The 7,294-nt window shown below is 44.2% G+C and overlaps 1 non-coding gene across 1 annotated transcript; it reads right to left on the reverse strand.

Annotated features, from left to right (window-relative positions):
• Positions 1 to 5,774: 5,774 nt before the first annotated feature.
• On the reverse strand, positions 5,775 to 5,848 carry Trnat-ugu. Its single transcript has one exon. It is a non-coding gene; the product is annotated as a tRNA-Thr (tRNA).
• Between the last annotated feature and the right edge of the window lie 1,446 nt (positions 5,849 to 7,294).

Raw genomic sequence — 7,294 nt, forward strand, 5'->3', positions numbered from 1 at the left:
GAAGTTGGTCGGTGGTGGATTTTAACCCGAGTTTTCCTAATTTCAAATCAAGTGTGTTTACCCATTGTTCCATGTAAGCCGCAGTAGCGTGAGAGAATTAGACAAGACAATCAAAGAGAATGTCTTACCATTGTCATTATTGCCATATTTTTACATCGTTATCCATGTATGATAAGCGCGGATACACTGAAGTTGGCTGATGTGCGTCATTTGTTCTCCTCCAAAAAAGTTTCTTTTGTGTTCCTCTGCTCTTAAACGCCTAAATCCCGAACAAAGTTCCTGTCGTATTAAATTACACAGTATATCTTCACTTTTATTGGAAAGGAAACATTGAGTATTTTTTTTAAATTCTGAATAAGCCGCCTGTCACTGATATCTTTATAGCATTTGGTATAATTCCTGAGATTTTTTTTCGCCTACCTTGCCACGTGATGGTTGAGGTTTAATTACGATGTAGTAATTTCTGATTTTACCTTCAAAACATATTGACATTTTTGTTTCTAAAATAAACTAAACTCCGTCCGAACAGGCTTTAGAATACCCAGCGGTACCGACCGGCCGCCGAGTCATCCTCAGCCCACAGGCGTCACTGGATGCGGATACGGAGGGTCATGTGGTCAGCACACCACTCTTCCGGCCGTATGTCAGTTAACGAGTCCGGAGCCGCTACTTCTCAATCAAGTAGCTCCTCAGTTTGCCTCACAAGGGCTGAGTGCACCCCGCTTGCCAACAGCGCTTGGCAGACCGGATGGTCACCCATCCAAGTGCTAGGCCAACCCGACAGCGCTTAACTTCGGTTATCTGACGGTTACCGGTGTTACCACTGCCGTAAGGCCGCTGGACATTTTTGTTTATAGTGTAGGTAATTTTCTAAATTACGTATTTTCTTTGTACTGGGTTCCCAGTTAACTCTTGGAGATTGTATGTTTTCTCTTAAGTGTTTGACTTTTGAATCCTGTTTTGCCGAAATGAGATGCCAGCGACTGAAATTCGAGCTATCGTCAAGATATGTCAATATTTAATGTTTCTGTGTATTAAATTTGGAGCTTAGTTTGGACTGCAATTTCATGGTATTTTGTAAAGGAGTGCACCCCTCATTGCTCCCTGTTTCAAAAGGTAGTGTAAATTTTTGCCTCACGAAATCTTCCAACGATTATTGCTTTCACAACTTCCTCCAAGCGTTTGTTTACCTTTACCAGTACAACACTGCACAAAACGCGAGAGGGTGGTCTCCCTTTCGCACTTGTTTGATAATGTAAAAAAGTTTCAATATCTTACTAAGACAACTCAGTTATGTACTTATGCTAGTAGATGGATGTTGAATCAAATCATTGTTTTCCTATGTATTTTTTCTTAAAATACGTAAAATGGTACTTCTTTTGACAATACGCTTTTTAAAGTTTTGTTAGCATCATTATTACGATTATTACGTTCGGTAATGTAGCAGAAGGATGTGTGCAATTCTATTTTAATATGACCTCTCACCATAATGGTGTAAGAAGCATCATATATTTTTAAATCAGAATCTTTCAAACAACTGGATCAGACGCGCTGGACAGACGATCCAGTGTTCTGGTGTTGGCCACCTACATGAAATAAAATCGTCATAAGTTCTGATCCGTTTGCGTTAGGACGTTGAAACTACACTGTTATCCGCAGGGCATGATAGGAATTAGTGTGCGCATATGCACGCGCCTTGTTGTTGCCAGCCATTTTAAAAAAATGGTCCAAATGGCTCTAAGCACTATGGGACTTAACATCTGAGGTTATCAGACCCCTAGACGTAGAAACTACTTAAACCTAACTAACCTAAGGACATCACATACATCCATGGTCGAGGCAGGATTCGAACCTGCGACCGTAGCAGCAGCGCGGTTCCGGACTGAAGTGCCTAGAACCGCTCGGCCACAGCGGCCGTCGGCGATTTTCATTTGCATGGTTTCGTGAATAAGCAAAACAGGTGTCTTTGAAAGGCTGAGAATCCGCATTTCGCTATCGAGAAGTCTTTTCGCCCTCAACAGATGACTGAGTGGTGTGAAATGTCCAGTCACAGAATAATCGGGGCTATATTCCTTGATTGCATAGTGACTAGCGACCGGTACGTGAAGGTTGTGGAAGATGACTTCATCCCCATTATCCAAAATGACCCTGATTTCGACAAGATGGGGCTCATGCAAGACGGAGCTCGACCCCATCGAAGCAGGAGAGTGTTTGATGTCCTGGAGGAGCACTTTGGGAACCGCACCCAGAGGCCACTGGCATGGCCCTCGACTGGCCACCATATTCTCCGGATTTGAATACATGCGACTCCTTTTTGTTGGGCTATATTAAAGACAAATTGTAGAGCTATAACCCAGAAACCATTGTTGAGTCCAAGACTGCCAATAAGGAGATCGCTATTCGTCAGCGCCACTTCATCGCTAATGATGGCAGACATATCAATCATGTCATAACCTAAATCTAAATATCTGTAGTGACGTTTACATGTTGAATAAAGTCTATGCATGTCGTAGCTTGTACCTAATTTACGTTTTTTCTTCATTTATTTCAATAACTGTCAACCCGTAGTAAATACAAGGATTTCTTTTTATGGAGTCCCGTGAAACATCTAGAGTATGGGCAGCTGTGCTGGAAACAAAGCTCTAAATGTCCACTTCTAATCCACTCGCGGCCTGGAATAAATTACCTCTTAGGGTCCTGTCTATGTTACCAAGGAGAGTCATACACCTTCTGATCAAAACTATCCAGACGCTCCTATGTAATGCGGAGCTGCCCACTAAATAGACCAGCCAGCATAAAAGAAAGAGTATTGTGTTATCAGTAGAGACGTAATATTAACATAATGGCTAGGTCAGGATAGCTCAGTGACTTCGAACATGGGCTCGTCATTGAACGTCTCCTGAGTAACAAATCCATCAGGGACGTTTGGACACTTGTAAAACTGACCTGGTGGTGTGACTGTGTACTGAAACTCGAAGCAACAACCGCAGCTAAACCAAAATCATACAGACCTCGTTTACTCACGGAACAGATCGTCGAGCGTTGCGGAGAGCGGTTGTAAGAAATCGCATCAAATCAGCGGAAGGGATCAGTCGTGAGTTGCAGAGTCCGACCGCAGTCTAGCTAACACAACGACTGTGCAATGAGAGTCAATACGAATGACGTACAACGGTCGAGCAGCTGATAAGTCAACGCTATACGATGGTTGAGGTGCTGCAAAGAGTGGCGCCTCTGAACAGTGGATGACGATTTATTTGGAGTGATGACCCGCGCTATACCCTGCCGCAATCCGACAAACGTGTTTGAGTTTGGTGAATGCCTGGAGAACATTACGTGCCATCGTGTGTAGTGCCGAGGAAGTGAAGTGCGGACGAAGTGCTGTCAAGCTGTGCCGATGCGTTTTGTTGTTGGAGCTTATTGTGCTTAAGAAAACAATAAAAGCAGAAGGATAAGAATACATTTTATAGCTTTGTGTACTGCGTGATGGCGGTGGCATACCCCCATATGGTGGCTTGCGGAGTATGTATGTAGGCACAGACGCGGACGTAAATGGGTGTGTTGCTACATCGACCTTGGTCCAGAACTCAGCGTCCGACTTCATGACCTTCTGGTTCGGCTCTTGAGGAAGAACAGGCTGCCATTCCTCCACAGACACTCAGGCACCTTGTTGAAAATTTATCCAGCGAAGCTGAAGCTGTCATATAGCCAAGCGGTGGACACACTCCATATTAATGTCCGTATAAATTTGTCCCGATTCACAAGCGGCGTCATAGTCGTGAATAAAAACAATGATCCAGAAAGCGTCGAATTTCTTTTAATGTAGTATATGTTCACAAAAACTGGCTTCAGGCTACCACTGACCGAAATCAATAGTCTGAAGCCGCTTTTTTCGCGATCATAAATCGGAATATAAGAAACAAATTCGAGAATAATTTAGAACGAAAATAAAGCATGGAAAAATTGAACTTGATTTTATATTCCTTTCCTAATCAATTATGCGGATAACCACGTCATTCCTTACCTTATCAGTTCACCTAATTTTCAACATCCTTCTGCAGCACCGCTTCTCAGATGCTTCTATTCTCTTATTTCCGGTTTTCCCACAGGTCATATCGCTCTATCGTAGAACGCTGGCCTCCAAACCTACACTCTCACAAATTTCTTCCTCAAATTAAGCCCTAATAGTAGACTTCTCTTGGCCAGGGATGTCCTTTTTAGCCAGTGCTATTCTGCTTTTCATGTCCTTCTTCCTCCGTCCATCGTTGGTTATTTTGCTGCCTAGTTAGCAGAATTCCGTAATTTCATCTACTTCGTAATCAACAATCCCAATGTTAAGTTTCTCTCTGTTCTCATTTCTGCTACCTCTCATTACCTTTGTCTTTCTTCAATTTTTTTCTCAATGCATATTCTTGTAGTGATACCTCCCATTCCTTGAACGAGAAGTATAACGTCCTTAAATACGTATGTCAGAGAAAAGATGTTCCTGATTGAGAGTAATCGATAAGTGGTGAGCACCCCACTGTTTGGAGATGTTTTAAATGGTAGGTGCTGATACCAGAACCATCCAGTGACTGTACGAAAGTGAGTAGCTCTCAGCGAAGGCTATCTTCTGAGTTGCGGATAGGAGACCCGTCGAGCGGGCTGCGCTGAATAAGAAGCTCCACGAAATCGGAGAATGCGAAATGAGAAAGATAATAAATCTGGCGTAGTTGTCAATTACCAACTTGAATATGGGATCTGTTATGTCCGTAGCACAGAGAGACAGTATACGAATTGGTAGATGTCCTCATTTATGATGCATTGAGTTGTAATTTCGAAGATAAGAAAGTGAATTGCATCTCACTTCTAATTTATGTGGTGGAGTGAAACAGAACAAGAAGCCTGCAGCCGGTAAGAAGGTAAAGTCTGACCCAAGTTGGAGAAAGGAGGCACACGGATTGAGACTAGCTGGATTTGATTAATAATATTTAACAGCGACCGAATATTCAGCAAGCAACAGTCATCGTATATAAAAGGAGTGTTCAGGTGGCAGCTTATTTAGACTGTTCATTCCGTTCAGCAAATACTGCAATTCTTCACTTTCGTTGAGGATAGGAGTGTTATCAGCGAATATTATCATTGATATTCTTTCAGCTTGAATTTTAATGCCGCTCTTGAACCTTTCTCTTGTTTCCGTTGTTCTTTCTTCGACGTACAGATTGAACAGAAGTGGCGAAATACTGCATTCCTGTCTTAGTCTTTTACTTTGTTCTTGGTTTTCCGTCCTTATTGTTGGCTATTGTATATTACCCGCGTTGGTTTTCCGTCCTTATTGTTGGCTATTGTATATTACCCGTCTTTCCCTAAACATTGCCCCTACTTTTCTCAGAATTTCGAACATCATCGATGTATGAGTTAAATGTGAGTAGCCCATATGTAATCGCTATATCCATGTGTGCAGGGATAATCTCGCGTACACCTCCCGCGAGACCCACATTTTCACCTTGTATGTCCACACACTACATTCGTAGTGTCCCACCACAACACACTCATTACTCGTGGAAGACATTCGTACCAAGTCCTGTAAAAGTTCGGGGAATATGTGTGCATCCACACAGAAGAAGAAGGTCATGGCCGGTGTTGCCAGAATGATATATGGATATGGCGTCTGTTCTTTCGGACAGAACAGACACCATTGATGACCTACAGCCTCCTAGAACGAAATTAGAATTATATTAATACCTTCAGCTGCTGACGGGCGTTGATATATATCAACGGGGACAGGTGGCAATGTGTGCCCCGACCGGGAATCGAACCCGGGATCTCCTGCTTACATGGCAGACGCTCTGTCCATCTGAGCCACCGAGGACACAGAGGGTAGCGCCACCGCAGGGACTATCTTCAGCACGCCTCCCGCGAGACCCACATTCTCATCTTGTATGTCCACACACTACATTCGTAGTGTCGCGCCCCAACACACTCATTATTCGTGGCAGACATTTTTATCAAGTCCCGCAAGAGTTTGGGGAATATGTGTGCATCCGCACAGAAGAAGAAGGTCATGGCTGGTGTTGCCAGAATGATATATGGATATGGTGTCTGTTCTTTCGGACATGTCCGAAAGAGCTGATTCCATATCCATATATCCATGTGTAGTTGCCCTGCAAGCACCAGCCTCTTGTCTTGTGAAGAGTTAGTACATGACATTCCCTGCGTATTGCACTACGCGAAGATTGATAAACTGGGCTCTCGTTCCAGGTGAAGAACAGTGTTCCGTTTTTGGTAAAGTACCTGGCTTCCTTCTGGTAGCAGTTGCCGTCCTTGAGAGGAACAAATGGAAGTTAACAGGCATGGCTCTGTATTCTCTGGAGCGCTGCCATGGGAGTCTGCCAGACGAGTGTCTCACGCAGCCATGGCCCGTGGCCTCGCCTTATCACGCAACAGCTGACTCCGCGTCTGGGGCTGTTGCTGACCGGACCACGTCTTATCAAAGCTCGCAGTTCCGCTTCAGGTCACACGTCAAAGGTCCATTTCTCCTTAGGTTATGCTGGCTCTTACAAACGGAATTTTTATTATTAGCGTGAACACGGGGTCAGGCCAGAAATAACGCAAAGCGAGAAACTTATCCTCAGTTAATGAGAATGGAAACAAAAAGAAACAAAGATCAGAAATATAAATTTTACAAATAAACTTCCTTCCTTCCTTCCTTCGAAAGAACAGACGCCACGTAGATCCCGCAGCTGTTAAACAATACGTGCAAATGGAACGGGGATCACAGCTGTAAGCTGCAGCGGGACATTAAGGGGAATCGGCGGCGACGAGCGAAAATGTGTACCGGACCGGCATTCCAACCCGGATTGTGGCGCTCGGTGTGAGTGTGGATTGCCCGTGAGGCCGACCGATATAGCCCGTGCAGGAGATCCCGGCTTCGAATCCCCTCTGGTACACAGTTTCGCACGTCGCCGCTGATTTCGCTTAATCTCCCGTTGCAGCTGAGAGGTGATCCCTCTTCCATTTACCTATAGATGCCGTTGTCACTGCAACAAGGCGCCACTCATGACAATCGAGCGGTGTCTTCGAAATCAGACACGGTTTGTAGCAGTGACAGCAGCGTCTATCACCATCTAAGATGCAGAACAGTTGTACCGACGAAATTTTGTGGAATTTGGGAAATATGATCCGGCGACGAACACGAGAAGTGCATTTGCAACAGGTTCGTTTGGAAATCCTGAAAAGTCTCAAAAATATGGTTTACGTACACTACTGACCATTAAAATTGCTACACCACGAATATGACGTGCTACAGACGCGAAAT

Source organism: Schistocerca piceifrons, chromosome 2, assembly GCF_021461385.2.
Source record: "Schistocerca piceifrons isolate TAMUIC-IGC-003096 chromosome 2, iqSchPice1.1, whole genome shotgun sequence".
NCBI classification, from domain to species: Eukaryota; Metazoa; Arthropoda; class Insecta; order Orthoptera; family Acrididae; genus Schistocerca; species Schistocerca piceifrons.